This window comes from Panthera pardus, unplaced genomic scaffold (genome assembly GCF_024362965.1).
Source record: "Panthera pardus isolate Hobbes unplaced genomic scaffold, ASM2436296v1 HiC_scaffold_26, whole genome shotgun sequence".
In the NCBI taxonomy this organism is placed as follows: domain Eukaryota; kingdom Metazoa; phylum Chordata; class Mammalia; order Carnivora; family Felidae; genus Panthera; species Panthera pardus.
The window spans coordinates 16,676,911-16,698,969 of record NW_026526832.1 but is presented as its reverse complement, the minus strand read 5'-3'; the positions used below and the strand labels follow the sequence as shown (position 1 = coordinate 16,698,969).

The 22,059-nt window shown below is 47.3% G+C and overlaps 1 long non-coding RNA gene across 1 annotated transcript in view; it reads left to right on the top strand.

Annotated features, from left to right (window-relative positions):
* The first annotated feature begins 858 nt into the window (after positions 1–858).
* LOC128773670 (uncharacterized) overlaps positions 859–22,059 on the top strand; it is a 59,350-nt gene continuing 38,149 nt past the window's right edge. The window contains exons 1-2 of the long non-coding RNA XR_008418056.1: positions 859–961; positions 1,434–1,583. This is a non-coding gene — a long non-coding RNA (uncharacterized LOC128773670). The remainder of the gene's footprint in view (positions 962–1,433; positions 1,584–22,059) is intronic.

Sequence of the window (22,059 nt, the reverse complement as noted above, 5' to 3'; positions counted from 1 at the left end):
CCAACTAGCTCACTTTGGGAATGACTGATTTAGACTAACTGCGTTATAGCACAGCTGTGTAAATGAAGTGGAGAGAAGCTGTTGATTTGCCCAAGGTGGCAGTCAGCTGGTGACTGGGCCGGGCCTGCAGTCAGGCTTGCAGACTCTGTGTGCCCTGCTATTTCCAAGGTCCTGGGCTGGGAGGCCCAGAAATTAAACTCCAGTCCTGACCCCTTTGCCTCCTCAGCTCTTTCTCCCAGTCATGAGAAAGTCACCGTGCACCATGATCAAACACAACAGGAGGAGAACGGAGTCAAACAGGCTAACCCGTGTTCAAACTCCTCTTGAGAGGCAAAACCACAAGCCTGAGATCACAGAGCTGATAAGTAGTAAAGCAAAAGGAGGGAGAGCAGGTGTGTCTGGTTCCAGTGCCCGGGGCTCCCTCCCTCTCTCGAGGCAGAGATCCTTCTGCAACAGGCAGAGCTGAGTCCAGAGATATTTTACAGGGTGAGTCCTGAAGAAAGAACCAGGCCTCCCCCCAGACAAACCTTGGAAAGCTCAACTGCAGAGTCACAACAAACAGTGAGTCACATCTCAACCCTTGGGAGAAAAAAAGGGTGGGGGAATGGCCAGGAGAGCTTTGCTGGGGGGCAGACATCGAGGAGGTGCCCACTGCCACGATGAGGAGCTCAGATGCTAAGGGACTTCTTTGGATCTTGAAGATGCAACTCTTCCAGCTTCTGCCAAAGGTTGGGTGGCTGGGTAGTCCATATCCTGGTTACACAGCGGGCCCTGTGTCTGGGAATCTCAGGGACAAGTAAGGTCACAGAAGCAATTCCCTGAGCAGCTAAAGAATGGGTTCATTTCCCCCAGGTGTTCCTGCTTTCCCTAGGGACCTTTTCCTGCTTTCCGTCTATTTGGACACTCAAGACTTAGGGTGATCATTTGACCTCAGACCTTAAGAGTTATGGAGAGAATGGAAGTAAGTCATTCCACTGAGCCACAGTGCCAGGCCTGCCGAGAGGCACTTTGCACACATTATCTCATCCTCCCTATGGTCCTGTGAGGCACACACTATTTTCTTCCTCATTTTGCAGGCTAGAAGGCGAGGCACAGAGAGGTTAACTAGTCTGCCTGAGGTCACCAAGTGAGAGAACTGAGATGTGAGCCCATAGCCTTTGGAGTCTAACACCCTTTTAGGAGTACTTTGAGTCTGGGGAGCCAGGGAGAGAGAATAAAATGTGGGTTAGCAACACCCATACACCCGTGAAGGGCAGTCTAGCCCCGAGGATCCATGGTGCTGCAGGGGAGCCACAGAAGGCAACACACTCAGACCCCAGCCCACACGGATTCAGTCGGAATCCCCAGGCGGAGCCCACACATCAGACTGTTAAAGCCTCTGAGGTGCTTCCGAAGAACGGTCACAGCTGAGTACCGGCCTCCTTGCTTTACAGATGGGGACACTTGGTCCAGGGAGGTGAAGCAGCTTCCCCATGGCTGTGCACCCCATAACACCAGGGAGGACCCCATGCGAAGTCTCCTGATTCTCCAACAGCTAGGACTGGCTTTCAGCGCCACCTCTCCAGCCAATGAGCCACGTAACCGTGAGTCATTTACCTTCATGACGAAAGACTTATACACATTTAAGTGCTCTAGATGGCATGAGGGTTCAAGGAACTCCAGTGTTCTCCCGACCCAGCCCTCACCTCCAATCCAGCCCACTTTCTACTAGAGAACAGCAGACAGAGACACTTATGAGCAAGAGTGGGGTTGAGAATCTGACCATCCTTGAGCCTTGAGGACAGGGCAGGACTTGGGGTGCCGTGGAGGGGTTGCCTGCCCCCAAGGAGTCCTGGGAAAGGACCCAGATGCGGTACCAGTCGGCAGGGAGAGGTGCCTGGGGGAGGAGGCGGGGCTGAGATGGCTCCTACTGAACTAGAAGGCAGCCCGGAGTTGGGTCCCTCCTCCCAGGAAATGCAGGTGGTGCCACCAGGTGGACAGAGGTGCTTTGCCTTTCAGAACCCTGGCAAGGTGCTCTCCAGGTAGGGACAGCTGAGAGGCAGCTTAAAACACGTGCTTCCCCTCCTGCGCATGCCTTTGCTATACAAGTAATTGGTTGACTAAAACCTGGTACAAATACCCTAACTGTTAACAGTGTTTATTTCCAGCACAGTGGGCTTATGGGGGACTTTCACTTTCTTGGTCATCTGTTTCTTGGGCTGTTGGCTTTCTCATAACAATCACTGCACTGCCTTTGTTATAATAAATAATGAATTTTTTAAAAGTTTTTCTTTATTTATTTTGAGAGATAGAGAGTGAGCAGGTGAGGGACAGAGAGAGGGGAATAGAGGATCCAAAGCAGGCTCTGTGCTGACAGCAGAGGGCCCAATGTGGGGCTCGAACTCATAAACCCTGAGATCAGGCCAGAGCCTAAGTTGGGTGCTTGACTGACTGAGCCACCCAGGCTTCCCAGTAAATAATGAATTTGTAAATGCTGGTATAAGGATCCCTGCTTTTCAAAAGTTCACGTTGTGCCACCTCACTTTTATGAAAAGCCTGTAAAAATTTTTCCTAACCTGAAGAAATTCGAAGAGGGTTTTTGCTTTTACGAACCTGTCATCTCTTCTTTGCTTTCCTCCAGACTTAGAAAGGTTTTGTGGGAAGGCCCTACTTTCAGAGAGCGGGGGGGAAACCTGGATCGGTATTTGCAAAACATCAGTTACCTGCGTCGTCCTGTGGACTTTCAGGGAACATCAGTCATTTGAAGAAAGACTTTTTTAATTATTGCAACCTGGGCATGATTTGGTGCCCTCTCTCTGATCCTCGCTGTTTTAAAGGACAGCTTCCTTAGCCCCGGGTGCCCTTGGCTCTTTCAGAGGAAGCCTTTCTGGCCTCATCAGCTTCTGGCCCTACTTTGTCCCACCATCGAAAGCACCCCCTTCCCCCACCGCCTTTCTCTCCACCTCACACCCAGGTGTGTGCCTGTAGCTCTGTCAGCTACAGTCACACTGGAGACTCACACCTTTCACTCCTCGCACCTCAACAGCAAAAAGACACCAGCCTCTAGTGTATAGGATTTATTACCCCCTTACCAAGTGACACCTCTCAGTGCAGGAGGGGTGGGGAGGGAAGAGGCCCTAAAACTATGGCTGTGCTGGAGAATCCTGATTGTTCTGTACCAGAAAGTGGCCCCAAGCCTGGCTGTCTCCAGAGGTGATGTCGGGAGGAGACAGCAACAGGGAACACCTCAAAATGAACAACTTCCTGAAAAGCGACGTGAAGGTAGCCTAGGTGCACAGGGGTCAAGCTCTGGAGTGGGCTCCCAGCTTCTCAGTGTTGTTCACCCTGGGCCCTACTGCTCTGCCCAACGAGACACAGCCAGGCGTGGAAATGCTTAGCAGAGCACTGTGGAATCACATCATGTTGGTTTAGGGGCAGTCACCTGGGTGCACGCTTAGCCAAAGTCCCATCTGCTGGCAACACTAATGAGAGTCTGACAGATCTCCAACGTGGTGGTAGCTTCAGAAGGAGGCATCAAGGGGATCGTGACTGTGCACGGTCTTCCCTTGTGCACTGATTTGAGAGAGTAACCCTGTCTAAAATGAGACGCCCCCATAAGTGTAGGATCCCTAGCTCTTTCATTTGTGCCAACGTTCCTTTGTTCTCTTTCTGCCCAGCTCCAGACTCTTGTCCCCAAGTCTTTGACCCTACCCCAGGGATGGAAAGCCAAGTGCTCCATCACAGATGACTCCTGGAGTATCTGGGTTGGATCAGAGGCCACCAGAATTTGGTGTGTGGGGGGGATCCTTCTAATCCTGTAAGGCCCAAAGGGAGTAGAGAGCCTGGTATTCATGGAAAAGGCATCACCTGTCTCATAGAACTCAGCTGGAAAGAGTCCTGCTCATGGGTGCCAGCCCCTTTGTAGTTACAGGAATCTGAATTATGAAGACACTGGACAGGGGACAGGCCCCAGGCTGGAAGACAGATGAAGTATTTCTCTGGAAGGGAATCTTGGCCCCGTGCAGTCCTGGGAAGTGCCAGGGCTTAGCTCCTAAGTGAGGATTGCTGGTGCTGACAGCTGTGAGTCAAGGCTCTGGGGCCATTCACTGAGGGACAGCCAGTGGTCCTGGGGCAGAAGGAGCCCTTCCGGAGGTGGGGGGTCATGTGGAGGCTCTGGATTCCCTAGACACCCACAGGCTGGCCCCTCTGAGGGCTCCTGGGGTGTCAGAGCCATTTCATAAGCACCTGCCACACTCAGCAGTTCAGGCTGAATGCTTCTGGAGTGTGGAGAGTGGACAGAGGGGGAGAAGCAGGCTTCCTCCTAGGCAGCTCTGTGGCCCAGAGGAAATGTAGACACTGCATTTGCCCCGGAGTTGTCTGCTGGTTGAGAGAGAATGCTGGTTGAGAGCACACACTTTGGTGGGTCAGAAGACAGAGGTTCTCATCCCACTCCTACTGGGTGCTGGCTGAGTGCTGCAGACAACCCGCTGGACTTCTCTGAGCCTTAGTCTTCTCACCCACAAAGTAGGATAATAATACCATGATCAGAAGGTTGTTGCAAGGCTACAAGAAAAAAGAGGCAAAAGGTACAAAGTTGTGTCAGAGAGTGTGGCCTGCTGTGGTAGTCTGAGCCACACGCTGGCAGGGCAGGGAAGGACAGGTGGGGGGGGCGGGTCCCAGACAATGAAAAAAATCTCTGTGTCATCAACAATGTCTTCTGCTTATTTTGTTTCTTTTTTTTTTTTTTTGGTGGCGGTGGTGGGGCAGTCCTTCATATTATAAATAATTTGCTATAATGCATATAATTTTATCTTTCAAAATAGTCTCCTAGATTTTTTTTTAGAATATATTGTCAAATTGGTCTCCATACAACACCCAGTGCTCATCCCAACAGGTGCCCTCCTCAATGCCCATCACCCACTTTCTCCTCTCCCCCACCTCCCATCAACCCTCAGTTTGTTCTCAGTATCCAAGAGTCTCTTATGGTTTGCCTCCCTCCCTAACTTTTTTTTTCTTTCCCCTCCCCCATGGTCTTCTGTCAAGTTTCTCAAGATCCACATGAGTGAAAACATAGAGTATCTGTCTTTCTCTGACTGACTTATTTCACTCAGCATAATACCCTCCAGTTCCATCCACGTTGCTGCAAATGGCCAGATTTCATTCTTTCTCATTGCCAAGTAGTATTCCATTGTATATAAAAACCACATCTTCTTTATCCATTTGTCAGTTAATGGACATTTAGGCTCTTTCCATAATTTGGCTATTGTTGAAAGTGCTGCTATAAACATGGGGGTACAATTGCCCCTATGCATCAGCACTCCTGTATCCCTTGGGTAAATTCCTAGCAGTGCTATTGCTGGGTCATAGGGTAGGTCTATTTTTAATTTTTTGAGGAACCTCCCCACTGTTTTCCAGAGCAGCTGTACCAGTTTGCATTCCCACCACCAGTGCAAGAGGGTTCCCATTTCTCCACATCCTTCCAGCATCTATAGCCTCCTGATTTGTTCATTTTAGCCACTCTGACTGGCATGAGGTGGTATCTGAGTGTGGTTTTGATTTGTATTTCCCTGATGATGAATGACATTGAGCATCTTATGCTTGTTTTGTTTCTAATAAAGCATGTGAGGAAAGGAGAGGAGCTGTCTATAGGGAGAAGGTTCTAGAACACAGGGTGGTGGTGGAGGGGAGGAGGTCATGATGAGCAGATATTTCTCCTCCTGTGTGGTCATGAAGTCTGCCCACATATTTCTGATGTCCCACTTTTCAGATAAAGACTCCTATTAACCTAAATAAACTATACAGTGAAGGGATTGGATGGACTGAATTTCAAACTCCAAGAACAACCTGGTATCTACTAGATATCCCGAGGCTGAGAAACCACCCTGGACACGCACACGTGTGCCCACCCACATTTGTGCACCATTGCTCATGCACATTTTGTTCCGGGGTTCAAGTTAGAATAAACTGGTGTTTGTGGGAAGCCATGGGTTTGTGCTCCAGGCTTGGGAGCCTCTCTGCTGCTGCCATTAGGTTGAGAGGACTGAGGCCCAGGGCCACTCTCTGGTCTGGTCTCTGCATGATCCCAGTGGCAAGGTGGAGAGTGGGACCACAAGCGATGCAGCAAAGAAGTGGAGGATGGGAGACAGGGGTGTGGGGCCTTGGCTTTATCACATCCCCAGAGGCACCCAAGAGATAGAAAAATGCCAGGCTCAGGCCTGGGAAGAACCCAGAAGACCAGCCAGTGCCCAGCCAGTACACCTGCGTGGTTGGGGTAAAACCAGGGGGACTCAGGAGTGGTATTTACAGTCATCTTCCCCCAGCCCCCTTGACCCAGGACCAAGCTGTGTGGCTCCTGAGAGTAGCAACATTGAATCATTAAGTGATTCATTCATTCATCTAACAACGATTTCTGAAACAGATCTATATTCTGCTTTGGGAAGGAGCTCAGAACTTATAGCTCAATTCTCCCCTGAATGTTTCTTGCATTCCCCCTTTCTCGGCAAGATGGAGAAGGCCTTCTGAAATCTGAATGTGATGTGAGTACCACCACCACCACCCCCAGTACAGCAAACTCCAGTGGAGGGCAGGGTCTGTTGCCTTGGAGTGGGGAAAATTCTCCTTTGCCTAATGTGCCCCACACTTTGTCTCCTCCCTGTGTCTTCTCAAGCTGATGCCAGGCTGGATCAGAATGCCCTGGCCTCATTAAGCATCACCCTCATGCCCCAGCAGCCATACCATCAGGCAGACACAGACAGATGCTCCAGCATGGGACTTACTCAACAGACCCACCACAACAGAGAAGGTGATTAACTCTAGCTTGGGAAAGTGAGGGAAGCTTTGAGAGGGAGGGAAGAGATGAACTCAGCCTGAGAGATGGATGGAGGGTTGATGGAAGGCTGAGGGAACACTGTTGGCAAAAGCTGACAGGCGAGAACAAGTGAAGGCTGAATACGTTTTGATGGATATTCAGATGGCTTCCTGACTGTGTGCCAATCACTTCCTTGTACATGGTGGAAGGAACGTGGGTTTCGGAATCCGAAAGATGTGGCCACATACTAAACGTTGTGACCTTAGGTAAATCACTTAACCCCTCTGAGCTTCAGTGTTCTCGACTGTAAAGTGGGGATGGTCCTACCTACAATACCCATCTCACAGGGTTGTCTGAGCTTCAAATACATTATCCTGTAAAGCAACATACCAGTGATGACTTTGCACACAGCAGGCAGTGAGAACTATGTCTCCGCCTTTTCCTTCCTTCCTTCCTTCCTTCCTTCCTTCCTTCCTTCCTTCCTTCCTTCCTCTGGCCTCCACCTCACCTTCCCTCAAATGCCAAGAAGCTACTCTGCTCTCCCCCTGTGGTGCCATTCTTCTCAGGAGACTGGTAGATAACTGAGATCTCCCAGTTCCACAGAAGCAGGCAATGCAGAGAGGAAAATGGGCTCCAGGCCAGGACAATATCAAAAGCACTGGTGATTTTGGGGGAGCACCTGGGTGGCTTTCAACTGGTTAAGCATCTGGCTCTTGGTTTCAGCTCACATCATGATCTCATGGTTCGTGAGATGGAGCCCCATGTTGGGCTCTGCACTGAGAGCTCAGAGCCCAGTTGGGATTCTCTCTCTCCCTCTCTCTACCCCTCCCTCACTCATGAGCACGCTCTCTCAAAATCAAAAAAATAATTAAAAAAAAAAAACACTGGTGGGCTTCAGTGGGGGAGCTAAGGACAGCTGGAAACCAACAGGGAGAGGGAGGAGAGGGAGACAAGAGTGGGGCCAAGTTGTTTTTCATTCGCAGAATTTCCAGCTCCAGCCAAATAACATCTTTAAATACTATTGACATGACAAAGCCAAACTTCTTGGCTTAGGCTTGAATTTTTTCTGTTCTTTTTTTAAATCCAGAGTTGAAAAATGTATCTCCTTAGAACTCTGTCTCTAAGCCCGGTCCTTTCTGCCCGTAAGGGTCCAACTTGGAGCTGGTCTGGTTTGTCAAGGTCAAGGAATGGTTACCTGAGCTCCAGCAGGGCACAGGCGAGGGAGGAAACAGAACTCTGCAGAAGGCCAGGCATAGAGAGTTTCTCCTGCTGGAAAGCGAGCCTCTTAAATACCCTTTCCTGTCTCTCTGTCTCTCTCTCAAACTCCTGTTCCTCTTCACGTCCCCGTGTGTGAGTGCTGCCTGTGTGCTGTGTGTCCGCTGTAGTGCTTGCTTTCCTTTCTTTCTTTTTCTTTCTTTCTTTCTTTCTTTCTTTCTTTCTTTCTTTCTTTCTTTCTTTCCTTTTTCTTTCTTTTTCTTTCTTTCCTTCCTTCCTTTTCTTTTTCTTTATCTTTCTTTCTTTCAATTTACATCCAAGTTAGTTAGCATATAGTGCAATAATGATTTCAGAAGTAGATTCTAGTAATCTATCCTGTATGTATAACACCCAGTGCTCATCCCAACAAGTGTCTTCCTTAATGCCCCTTACCCATTTAGCCCATCCCCCTACCCACAGCCCCTCCAGCAACCCTCAGTGTGTTCTCTGTATTTAAGAGTCTCTTGGGGGGCGCCTGGGTGGCTCAGTCAGTTAAGCGTCCAGCTTCAGCTCAGGTCATGAACTCATGAACCATGAGTTCGAGCCCCACATTGGGCTCTGTGCTGACAGCTCCAAGCCTGGAGCCTGCTTGGGATTCTGTGTGTGTGTCTCTCTCTCTCTAACCCATTGCCCACTCACACTCTGTCTCTCTCTCTCTCTCAAAAATAAATAAACATTTTAAAAAAAGAGTCTCATGTTTAGGGCCACACTCTTAATGAGGAAGCCTTTCCACATCTGTCTGCAGCTAGGACTGCAAGAATCTATTGAAATGGAGAAATTAGGCAACTATTTCAGTTCTTTGGGTTTTAAACTACTTCTGTCTAAAATAACCAGGTAATCAAGGTTAAAGTGGGTGGTTCATTGTTCTCTGAATTACCCACACAATTACTTTAATTTCCCCACTCCCTTGGTGTGTATAAGACATAACATTAATATCGCCCAGGTCAAAGAGCACAGATATCAAATAAGCCATGTAAATATAGAGATTCCCTGCTCAGTCTCTCCACAGGTGGCCTGTTTAGTCATTTACTCAACAAATACTTTTCAGGCAATAAATATTTATTTTGCCAGACACCGTGCTAGGTATTGGGGATACCATAATGACTAAGCAAACACGGTCCTTATGGAGGTGGATTGTATATTTTGGAAAGGGAAACAGGTGAAAATAATTAAATGAACAAATATGATGATTGGAAATTATAGTAAAGGTCAACACGAGTCAAAACTTTTTCTATCCTTATCATAAGCGATTTTGGGTAACTGTCCATAAAAATAACTAACACCCATGTGTGAAGTCAGACACCTGTGATCCTATCTGGTTACCTGTATAATCACTACTCTGGCCCTTTCTAGGCCAAGGGCTCTCCCCAAGGCTATATTAAATTAACAGGTTTGCAGGACAAACCACTGATCAGGCATGAGAAGCCCTGAGCCTACAGCCTCTAATCTCTGAGTGACCTCGAGCAAATCATTTTAGTAGCCTTCTTCCAATCAATAAAATGGGCGACATACCTACCCAGCCAACCTACTACCTACTCCATGGCATGCCTTAGAGGACCAAGGGGACAGTGGGGGACAGAGCTCTACAACCTGCAGAGCTCTAACTAAAGGAAGTGGTGTGGATGAAGTATCTCCATAAGGAAGTTTAGTAAATGTGAGCAGAAAGGGAAGGGAAGGGAAGGGGAGGAAATGGAAAGGAAGGGGAGGGGAGGAAGAGAAATAAATTTCTGTTGTTGTCATATTTAACCCCAAACAGCCCTATGAGACAGTAACATCCTTGTCTGCAGATGAAGAAATTCAGGCACAGAGAAGTTAAGGCAGCCATACTGCTGACCCATGAGGAGCTGGGGTTTGATCTGTCCACCTACAAAGCTTGACTCTTCACCACAAAGCCACAGCTGAACCAGTGGAGGAAAGATGCCAAACTCCCTTTGCTTTGAACTTGACACTGTTAATCCCAAACTGGGCTGACCAGGAAATGCCACAGGTGATTCCCTTTCAAGAAAGAATGCACCAAATCCACACAGCTTCAGGGAATCCATAGGATTGACTCACCCTCTCTTCCTGGATGAAAAAAACACCAAGGTTCTGTAAAGTTCAGGTGATCTTCCCAAAGCCACATAACTGACTAGCGATAGCATCAGAGAAAAGAAAAAAGGAAGGATAGCTTGTTTAAATGTTTTTCAAACTGTGGATGCTCCTCACTGGTCATGAAACTAATCTGCAGGTCATAACCAGGAGTTTTTAAAAATGAAATAGGATAGGCTAGAAAATAGAGGACATCATATCTAGTAAAGGGAGATAATGCTTCACGTACTTTTCAATTCTCTGTGTGTGCTTCCATGTGTGTACAGAGCTTGGGGTAAAATGACCATGGGTCATAGTCCAAACCCTTGGAATGCCACCAGCCTGGGGAGTGAGCATGGAGGAGGAAGAAACTGGTGGGATTGACAGGAAGTTTGAGCAGAATCCAAAATTTGCTCCTCCGATGGAAGCAAAACAGGTCTAAAATAACCACAAGGCCTATTTTTAGCACTTGCCAGAATTACCTTTCCTCTGATCTCTGGCATCGACCAGGAGGGCTTCTCCAAGCTCATGGGGTTCCTGGGGCCTTGGAGCCACCACACAAGGAAAAGGCCAGGAGCCAGGCTTTTCTATAAATCCCATGGGCATCTCCCTTCCTTGCTTCCTCTGCCTGCCTGGGTATGAGAGCCTACCCTTGGAGACAGGGAACAGCATCCTACACAACAGGATGTAGCAGAGGACCACCACTGCTCTCTGAGTCAGGCCCCCAGTGCTTGGTGTGAGCCAGGCTCTGGCCCCACTTAGTCACTGAGGGACACCTTAACCCTTCAGGGAATAGGCACAGATGCAGCTGAAGGCCTGGAGAGTTCAGGAGAACTTTCCAACCTTCCACAGACTCAGGGCCCAAGTTCCTGCACCTGGAGCCCACCCAGCACCCAAAGCTTGAGTTGGGGAACAGACAGTGTTTCAAGGATTCCTCCTTCTGGGTATGCTTAGACACGTGTTAGTGTGCATGAGTGTGTACGTGTGCATGCAAGGGCACGTGCCGCTGGGCGAAGATGTGGGTACAGAAGAAACTAGAATCATCTGGAAACTTATGAGGGAACACCAGAAACCCTGTATCTGGATCATGGGAGGGGTTGGCAAGGGCCCTGCTGTCAGCAGAGGCACCAGCCTCTACTTTCAACAATGTGTGGAGATCGGGGTGCATGTGGCACAAGGAAAGTGAGGGTTAAGCTAGTCCTGACACCAAGGAAAACTGTCATGCCTGATGGCAGATTATAACTAAAGAGCCAACCGAGTGGTGATAGAAAAAGTAAACATTTGGCCGAGGTGTGTAAAAGAGGACTACAGTCAATATCAGGAACTGTTCAACATTTTGAGACAAATTTCCATAATTTCTAAGGTTGAGCCTTGGTGAGAAGGGGCCCTGGGCCCTAGTTTCAATAATGATTGTGCTTGGTGTTTTATCCTAGGGAAGTCTGACTTTGTTGCAGGTGTGTTTGATTCCAGTAAGCCCTGCTCATGGGTGATCAACCTTCTTGGAGTGTCACTCCTGACACAGAGCTGCTGTGCCCACAACTTACAATATCCCTAAGGGAGTGTGGGAGATCCTGAGAAGCAGTGCTGATCACTGCCCTTCCCCGGGAGAGAAGTGCATGGTCAGGGACTGTGGCTGGTGAGAGGTGAAGCCACGTGAGTGAGGGCTCTGACTCCCAAACCCTAATCTGCAAGGCTGGGCTGTTCTCCCTCTCTACACAAGGATCTAGTTTTTTTTGAGAGAGAGAGAGAGAAAGAGAGAGAGAATCCCACGCAGTTTCCATGCCCAGCACAGAGGCCAATGTGGGGCTCAAATTCACAACTTTGATATCATGACCCGAGCTGAAATCAAGAGTTTGCTTAACTGACTGAGCCACCCAGGCCCCCCCCCCCCCCCCACACACACACAAGGATCTATCTTAAAAGACCACAGTATCCAATGAGTGGACACACTAGGCTTCTAATCCTACAGCCTCTCCTTAAAAACTTCGTGACCTCAACCAAGCCACTTAACCTTTACAAATTTCATTTTTCTCATCTCTGAAAAGGAGATAATAATGCCTGTCTCCTGGTCTGTGAGGATTAAATGAGCATAGTGAGCAAGAGGTCCTAGCCCAGGGTGGTCAGAGCCAGGTCCACACTGGGGCTTTCCCTCTGTAGAAGGTTGGCATTGATTTAGAGTCGACCCTCAGGACAGGGAGGCCCAAATGCTTGTCTGCCTGGGTTCTCGGTGTTCGGGGTGGTCTCCTGGCAGCCAGCACTCCTAACTCAGTGAAGTCTAAGACTTCCCCGCCCTCCCCACAGCCTGGAGGGAGCTCGCAGGCCCCAGCAGGCAGACTTGCTGCCACAGCTCCAGAGCAATTGTGGCTTGGAAAGAATCTCTGGCATGTGTCATGTTGTCCCCCAGAAGGCATGATCCATGGTGTGTTGGAGAACTGCTTTGTTCCGGGGCCAAGAGGTCAGTCTGTAGGAGGGTGACCCATAAGGCTACATGGTAGACAGTTCCCCTCATCCCTCACACCCCCTCCCCTGTCAGCTAGAGGGATCTAGCTAGGGGGATCCCACCACCCAGCTAGGGGGATCCAGCTAGGAAGCCCATCCAGCTGGGGGATAGGCAGCTTGCACCTAAGGAGCTATGGCTGTGGGGTAAGGCTGGGCTTGGCGTGGAGGGGCCAGGGTGTGGTTTCCTCACCTGGGTGACCAGTAGCAACAGGAGCTGGATGGGAAAAAGTGGTGGGAAAAGTTCAGGGACCAAGTTTTCTCAGCTGTGTTCAGACCCTGTGCAAAGCATGTCTTTTCCTGGTGAACTGAAGGGGTTGGACAATACCATTTCTTTCTTTTTTTTTTTTTAAGCTTATTTATTTATTTTGAGAGAGACAGAGACTGCACAAGTAGGGGAGGGGCAGAGAGAGGGAGAGAGAGAATCCTAAGCAGGCTCCACGCTGTCAGCAAGGAGCCCAATGTGGGGCATGAAGCCACAAAATCAAGACCTGAGCCGAAACCAAGAATTGGATGCTTAACCAACTCAGCCACCCAGGCACCCATGGGCAACACCATTTCAAAGGTCCCCTCTAGCTTCATTATTTTCAGGCTATAAATTCCTGGGGTTTTGTTGTTGTTGTTTGTTTGTTTGTTTGTTTGTTTACCAGGCTCACTGTGCTGTAAAACAGGAGGCCCAGTTCAGCATGTTGAAGTGGATGGGATGGGGTGCAGGATGGGGAAGGGATAAAGAAGGGAAGGGGTAAAGAAGGCAAGAAGTAAACACAGAGGCTTTGGTTCTCCCGGTCAGAAGACTGGTCTATACAATGTCATTTTCTTTATTTTTCTGTAATTGGATTTATTTTCTATCTCAAACCCCATTCTGGCTGATGCAGAGAAACCAGCATTGTTGCTTCTAGGTTAATTGGTCACTGAAGTCACTCATTTCAGGACCCGGCACTATTAAATTTGGGACTTTTGTTCTCATTCCTCCCTGAAGTTGATGCTAAATTCGGGATCTGCCACATCTGTGCAGAGGGGGAGGCAACGTCTCCTGCTCAGTCTGTCCCAAGTTCAATTGAGATGTAATGTGTCTCTGTCTGGTCATCAAAGATACCCCCCGCTCTAAGCCTGTATACTCGCTTTATCTGGTCCCTGGCCAGCTGCTCCAAGCTGCTACATCCTCTCTGCACCATGCTTGCCTGCCACAGGCCCCTTTCAGGACTGCGGTTCCCCTGTGGTCATACTCTCTAAGCTCATTCTCACTCCCCCTGCAAGGGCCACGGGAAATGAGTGTGTGCAGGGGGTGGGAAGTGTGTGTGTGTGGGGGGGGGGGGTGGATGGGGTTAGGGGTGTTGCCTGCCTAGACCTGCTACTCTGCCTCTTCTACTCTGTGTCTTTGGAGCACACCATGGTGGCCAAGAGGACCCCCCAAGGCTCAGCATCTTCCCTGGACTTCCCAGGCAAGTGAGACACAGGTATTCGCGATGCCTGAACTTAAAGCAGAGGTCGGCCATTTCTGCCACCCCAGGCCCCAGGCGAAGACAAGGCCTCCTGTCTTGTAAAGCCTTGGGGTTACATCTAGCTATTTAAAATCTCTTCTTTTCTGGGTCGATTGGGGAGGGAGGGTGGGGGGGTAGAAGGTAGAGAGGAACATCAAAAACAAGGGGGTACATGTTTTATATCACATCTTCTTTTCACCTTTCCTCATACTTGGACTGAGACCTTGGGCTTCCAAGCACTTGGTATCTTTGCCATCTAGATCCTGTAAGACAACTACCCTCTTACTGTCTAAGTGGGAAAGAATCACACAGCATTAACACTTCACATATCAAAGCCTCTGGAAAAGGCTGGGCAGCAGGTCAGATATGGTCCTAGGCTCCGAAGTGCCTTTGACAACCATACGGAATTGCTGATGTCCCCCCCCCCCCAAAAAAAAAAAGTCAAATCATCAAAAGCCTTCCCCTGGACTTTCAGGTCTTGCTGTTCGAGACCCACCCCCTTCTTCTCCTCACCCTCTCCTGACTGTAACCTCACAGGCCTTGGGGCAAATTTCTCTCCTCTCTAAGCCTCAATTGCTTTATCTCTAAAATAGGGTTAATCATTCCTATCTCCCTGTGCTATGCTGAGAATTCTAAGCTATAAGCTAATCAATTTTAATAATAACTTAACTAGAGGGGCTCCTGGGTGGCTCAGTAGGTTAAGTGTCTGACTTTGGTTCAGGTCATGATCTCATAGTTTGTGAGTTTGAGCCCCATGTCGGGCTCTGTGCTGACAGCTCAGAGCCTGGAGCCTGCTTCATATTCAGTGTCTCCCTCTCTCTCACCACCCACCCCCCCACCGCCCCACTCATACTGTCTCTCTCTCAAGAATAAATAAACATTAAAAAATTTTTAAAAAGGGGCACCTGGGTGGCTCAGTCGGTTGGGCGTCCGATTTCGGCTCAGGTCATGATCTCGCAGTCTGTGAGTTCAAGCCCCACATCGGGCTCTGTGCTGACAGCTCAGAGCCTGGAGCCTGTTTCAGATTCTGTGTCTCCTTCTCTCTCTGACCCTCCCCGTTCATGCTCTGTCTCTCTCTGTCTCAAAAATAAATAAACGTAAAAAAAAATTTTTTTTTTTAATTAAAAAAAAACTTAACTAGAAATAAATTCTAGTACAGAGTCTGGCATATAGAGGGTTTAATAGGGCCTTAGTCTCTTCCAACCAAATTTCCAGCCAACTGGAATATAGCCTTGTATTCACAGCTTAGCTCTACTAAAGTGCCCCTCTGTCTCCTCACCCACATGAGATAAACTTTATCTAACCTCCACCGCCAAGGCTCCTCTAAAATGCTACCACCCCCAGGAAGCACCCTCGGAACCAGGATGAGGCTCCCTTGACCCCTCTTATCTGAGAACTATTTATGCCCACGACACCTCTTCTATTTATGATGTATTAAGCTTGTTGATGGCATGAACATTATCCTGTTTTATACACCTTGCCCATAACCATTGCAGCCAGCCCGACCCACCCCTGAACCACAACCCTGTGAGCTCGCCAACCACCACTCAGTGTTCCAGGCAGCTGTCCAGAGCCACCCCCTCACTCTCAACCTGCTTGTACATTGATCCCATTCCACCAGACTCCCACTCTCGGATCTACGATTCTAATATCAAGTGCTACCTCTGGCCTTCCAAGTGGGCGTTATTTGTGCTCTCCAGCTTGGCTCAAAATTTGGCTCTTAGCTGTCCCCACTCTTAGCCTTGACTCCACTCCCTGCCCTAGTGTCACATGCCCCTACTGTGCAGGCCTTTGTAACCAATACTATAAAGAATATGTGTGTGTGTGTGTGTGTGTGTGTGTGTATGTATGAATATAAATTCCAAAGATTGCTGAAATGTCCCAAATGACTATAGCAGAAAAATGAGAGTCAACCAGAGCCAACTTCTCTTGGGTTATAGTGACCATTTCCTGCCAGCTAAACAGCCATTGTCTACTTGCTGGGAGAAAGGAAGACAAGACTTGTATATCTGCCCTAACAGGCCTAAAATAAGATACTGCTGAACAAGGATGAGGGGCTTGCCTGTATTTTCATGAATATCTCTGTGAAAATTCTGATAGAGAGTTGGTCACTAGGTACCTGAGCCAATGGCTGGGGTGTCAGATCCCCATTGCCTTAACCCATTCAGGCTTAGGGAAGACCTGTCTTGGGCTCCCAAAGTCATGGGGTATGAAGGGGGAAGTGTGTTGTCACCATCCTGAATTCAAAGTCAGTAAGATAAGAATGGAATGTTCTGGGGTGCCTACATGGCTCAATTGGTTAAACATCTGACTCTTGATCTCAGCTCAGGTCTTGATGTCAAGTCATGAGTTCAAGCCCTGCATTGGGCTCCACCCTAGGCATGGAGCCTACTTAAAAAAAAAAAAAAAAAAAAAAAAAAAAAAAGGATACGATGTGAAGTGAGCTTCTACAAGGCTTCCATCTACATTGAGAGGGAAGGCCTTTCTTCCTTCTTTTAGTACATCCTTACTGGGTCCCTTCTACAAGGGCCAGGTACTGTGCTGGGCACTAGAGGTACAGATACATGAGACAAACACAGGCCCTGCCCTCACCGAGCTTGCAGGAGTTACAGATGATGAAACAAGGAACAATGATAGAGTATGATAGATGCTGTGACCTGGAGAGTACTTGACAGGGGAGAGGGGTGGTGAGGGCTACGGTTAGTCAGGAAGGTTTCCTGGGCAAGGTGACAGTTATGGGGAGACTGGTGTTTTAAGTCAAGGAAACAGGTGTGAATGACCACTGGCCAATGAGAGGAGATGACCTTCTGCGCACTGAGAGAAGTTGATGATTGGAGCACAGAGGGCAATGTGGGAGGGGAAAATGAGGGCCCCTCAGAGGTAGGAGGGCACCAGAAATGGGTGGGTGAGAGTGTCTTCATGGAGCTGATCACTTAGTACTCATTTCTTCACTCCTTTCCAGCCTCAGATCCTGAGGGGAGACTGCAACTTTTTTTTTTATGCCATCTATAGTATCTAGGATGGGGCTCTGCTCACAGTAAGTGCTCAATTAATACCTGTGGAGTATTACCAAGGATGGGGTAAATGAAAGATTAGGAACTTAGCTCTACATAGACACCCTTGGAAAAAGAAAGAATGCACTTCCAATCACATGATCTGTAAATTTATGGCCCTGCAGTTGTGATTTTATAGCTAAAACAAAATACTCGTTAAAAACTAATAGGAATGTGTAAAATCAGCACTGGCAAATCTCAGTTGGCAGGCAGGAAAGCCTGGCTCCTTGAAGCCTGCCTGGTTCCACGGTCAAAACATGCCTTGGGTAGAGATCCAGAGGTGAAAAGTCATTTGGTTCTGGGAGCAAGAAACGGACTCAAACCCAAAGGAGCAGGTTTGAGCTCTCTAGGGCAAAATGACATTGTGTGCCTCAAATTATTACAGACAGCCAGCTTAAATTATTTCACAAGCACATTCTTTGCAATGGGACTTCAGAAGAGGCAGCCAGCCCCAGCCAGAGTCACTAGGGGCAGGTGGTAGGACATGAGACTTGCACTATGATTGGACCTCAGCCAGGCTGGAGGACAGCAAGACTCCCCAGAACCCACCCTGTTTGTCCTTCAGAATCCCAGGGACCACCCAACTCTTCTTCCTTCTAGCCAACCTCTTCTGTCTGGGCCCTACCACTTAGCTGGCTGTGCCTTCTCAGTACATTTTCTGTCACCTCTATGCACACATGGGCCACCTCCAAGCCAAGCACCTTTGTCAATCGATTTCCCAGCAATTTAGAAATGCTGAATACAGACAATCTTGTTTTCTGGTTAAATAACATCTTCAGATATTTTCTCCTCTTACCCCAGATCGCCTCTCTAGATACTTCTCCCCCAACACTCATTTCCTTCCATTGTTTGATTTAGGAGTTGAATGAGTTTTCTAGAAACACACCATAGAAATAAATCCTCACAGGCAATGCAATAAATTATCTAAGCTATGCATGACTGATAGAGCCTTTTGGTAGGAGACATTGAAGAATGCTGATCATGGAAAAACAAAATTCAAGAGGCCAAATTTTACAGGGAGCAATTAGTATTAAATAAGAACATGTCAGAGGCGCTGGGGCATTGGAAACTGGCTGTCCCTGCCTCCTTTGTAAGTTGGGTTTACTAAATGGAACATAATGATATGTAACCAAAATACTGGAAGACCATTTCTTTGCTAAGGAGACCCAGCCAACAAACACAACGGAAAAATAGGAGTGATACCTTTCACTCTGGGTTTTTTTTTTAACTTCTAAATCTTCTTTGGGTGCTAGAGGAAGATCATAGAGCCTTGGAAAGCCCTGGTTGTCTAAATATTCACTTGAAAAAGTTCCTTGATTCTCCTGAGCTGGGTACAGATAAAAACGTCACTTTTCCAGAAAGAGAAGCAGTCATTGGTTAAATATCTGTATTTGCCAACCTTCTGTCCCATGTTAAGAAAGGGATTTTTTATTTTTAATAAAAATGTGCATTGTCATCTAAATGATTGGCTGGTTTTTGCCCTCACTAGGAGCCTAAAGAGAAAACTATTTAGGGTTACAAAATGGGAAAAATTAGTCACCAGTGATTCACAGAGACTATAAATATGTGGCTATATTGTTCTCTTATTTACGATCCAGCTGGGATGAGCTGTTTGGGAGGAAGCAGGAAGATACACAACAGCACTAGTGTTGAGCAGAGGCCCCACTCAGTTTTCATGGAGAGAGCATGACCCCCAAAACCTCCCTGTCAGAGCCTCTTTGGTCTCAGTGCTCAGTATGGGCTATGCAGCACCAGCCCCTGGAGGGCTGTCCTAGAACATCTGCTGGGCTAGAAAAAGGAACAGGAGAGTGACAACCCTCTTTCTCTCACAGGGCTGTCTGTGCTGCCCTGGGGGGTGTTGCTGACATTGCCATTTCCTGAACTGGGGAGAAAAGCAAAAGCAGGGACAGGGGGAAACTGGTAGCTGGCAGAGTTCAGTAGCCTATTCCTCAGGATTCCAGAAACTCATGCCCTAAGTCCCCCCCCCACCCCACCAAACACACACACATACACCTACATACATACATAAGTCATTCGGTCATTCATTCATTTACCAAAGTATGTTGAGCCTGCAGGCTATGAGGGAAATGATGGGGAGAAAGATGAGCCCAGCCCTGTCCTGACAAGAGCTTTCTGCCATGTGGGGAAGAAGGGTATCTGCCCAGCAATGACAGTAGAGACTGATGAGTTTGAGGACCAGAAGATTCCGCCAATGTGAAAGCAAAGCAAAGGTGCATCCAATCTCGTTACAGGCCAGGAAAGGCTTCTGGGAGGATGGGAAGTTTCAGGTGACACATGTGAGGGAAGGCTAAGATTCAGCAGGGCAAACCTCAGAGGTGCAGAGGAAAGTAGGTTTGAACAGGAGGTAAAGTTGATGCAGAAAGAGCTGCCTTATAGTTTGAAGCATAAGGGTATAAATTGGAGGGACAATGGCCCCCCACGTGAAGAAAACAAGGGATCAATGGTAACCTTCCCAGGGTCTCATTACGGCACTCTCTGAAACACTGGGTAGCAAGTGTTTAATCTCTGGGCTCATATACCACTGCCTGGATCTGCTTTTTCTCAACATTTTCACTCTGGGACACTCTTACTGGCCTCAGGGTCCCCAATGCAGCACCTAGGTGATACCAAAATGGGAGAGAAGGCATGATTTATTGACCTAACAGTAAATGCAGTTTTTGTTATGAACTTTGTAAACACCATTTTTAATGGCTGTATACTATCTAATCATATGAATATACTCTATCTCCTTATTATTAAATAGGCCGCTTGCTTTCAAATTGTATTTAGATAGTATTGTGGTGAGCAATGCTGTGCAGCTAGCTTTTTCTATATTTGAGATTTTCTTTATAAGAAAATAGGAGTGCTTTACATATGAGAGTACTTATTATTCCATACCCCAGCTAGCTTTGATTACATTCCTTTTTAAAAGTCTCCAATAAGTAATGATTGAAAAATTTATTTTCTCCTTTTCAACAGCTGAGAAAATGGTAGATCAGAGGCTTCTAACCTTGCTCAGCATGTGCAAGTTAAGAAGTGGTGACGCTGGGCTTTTAAGCCTGGTCGGTCTGACTGCCACGTCCTCATCCACACCACATCTGTCCTCTCAGTAGAAAGGCTTGGTGGAAGGAACTAGTTGTCAGGACAGCTGGATCCTATTCCAATCTTTTCCATTAACTAGCTAGTTCTCTTTTAGTCTCAGTTTCCTTGTCTGTAAAACCTGGGTGCTCCATCTACCCATCTACCTTCACAGAGCTGTCAGGATGAAATAAGATCATGAATAGGAAGACTCTTTGGAAATTCTAGAAAGTCTTTCCAAAGAAAGACTCTTTGGAAATTCTAGAAAGTCTTTCCAAAGAAAGACTCTTTGGAAATTCTAGAAGACTCTTTGGAAATTCTAGAAAGTCTTTCCAAAGAAAGACTCTTTGGAAATTCCAGAAGACTCTTTGGAAATTCTAGACTTTAAAAAGGCATAAGCCCAGCATTCTATTTCCTCTCAAACATATATCTAGTTCTCATGTTTATTTAGCTTTCACATATGGCAGTTACTATGGGTTAAGTGCTTCATAAGGATTATCTCATTTAATTCTTCTAAGTGCCAAAAGCATTAGATGTTGTTTCTATTTTAGATATAAGAAATGGAGGCTATGTCTCACAGCCAGTAAATGGTGGAGATGAGTTTGAATCCAGGCGATCTGACACCAATGCTTAAGCTCTTACTATTGTAAAATGTAGGTTTTATTGGAGCACCTGGCTGGCTCAGAGAAGCATACGATTCTTGATCTCAAGATTCCAAGTTTGAGCCCCATGTGGGGTATAGAGATTATTTAAATAAATAAAACTTTTTTTAAATGTAGGTTTTATTATTATTCAGGTAGAATGAGGCCAACAGATCAGGAGATGATTGCCGTTGAAAATACACTTTGTTACAGTTCTCAAGAGAAGGGGGCACTCCACACACAGAGCCACACAGGGAAGGACCAGGGTTGGTAAGGAGGCAGAGAAGTGAAGGGAAAACATGGGCAAAAGTCTTTACAGTGGTTTTCCTAGGACAGAATGGGTGAGTCAGGGTAAGCAGGTAATACAGGTTTAGGATTGGCTAGCTTGAATAATTTCAGCAGGCTCCCTGGGATATAGGGACTTCCCCTAGTTACCTGGTACCTGTCCCTGGGGTGATTGTGGCTAATGGATAGTGGTTCAACCTGTGAGAGCTCCATAAAGGAGGTAGTTGGCAAGTATAGGCTCTGGGTTGGTTGGTTTGTATATGAAACACAGATTCACAGGGGAGTCATGTGCTATCTCTAAGAATTAGCTAGCCCTGGAAGGGGTAGTCTCTCCAGGATTAGCAAGACCCCCTCTGCTGGTGCACCAAGAATAGAGAAAACAAAATACAGAGTTGATCCTTGAACAAGATAGGGTACTTTGGTAGGGGTACCAACCCACCTTGTAGTCAAAATCCACATACAACTTTTGACTCTCCAAAAACTTAACTACTAATAGCCTACTGTTAACCCAAAGCCTTAGCAAGAACATAAACAGTGAATTAACACATATTTTGTATGTTATACTGTACTCTTACAATAAAGTAAGCTGGAGAAGAGAAAATGTTAAGAAAATCATAAAGAAGGGAAGATACATTTACAGTACTATACTGAATTCATTGAAAAAAAATCCATGTATAAGTGGACCCATGCAGTTCAAATTTGTGTTGTTCAAAGGTCAACTGTAGCTAATGCACTGTGTGGTAAACTGGGCTGCTTTGTGCAGTGGGATGACTATCATAGCTGAGAGGATTACCGTCACCATCAGGGACCATCATAACAACAGCAACAATATCCCATTCTTGTCCAAATATAAGGTTCGCGAGGACAGGGACCATGCAGCACGCCATACACAATAGCACTCAGGAAAGATTTGTTGA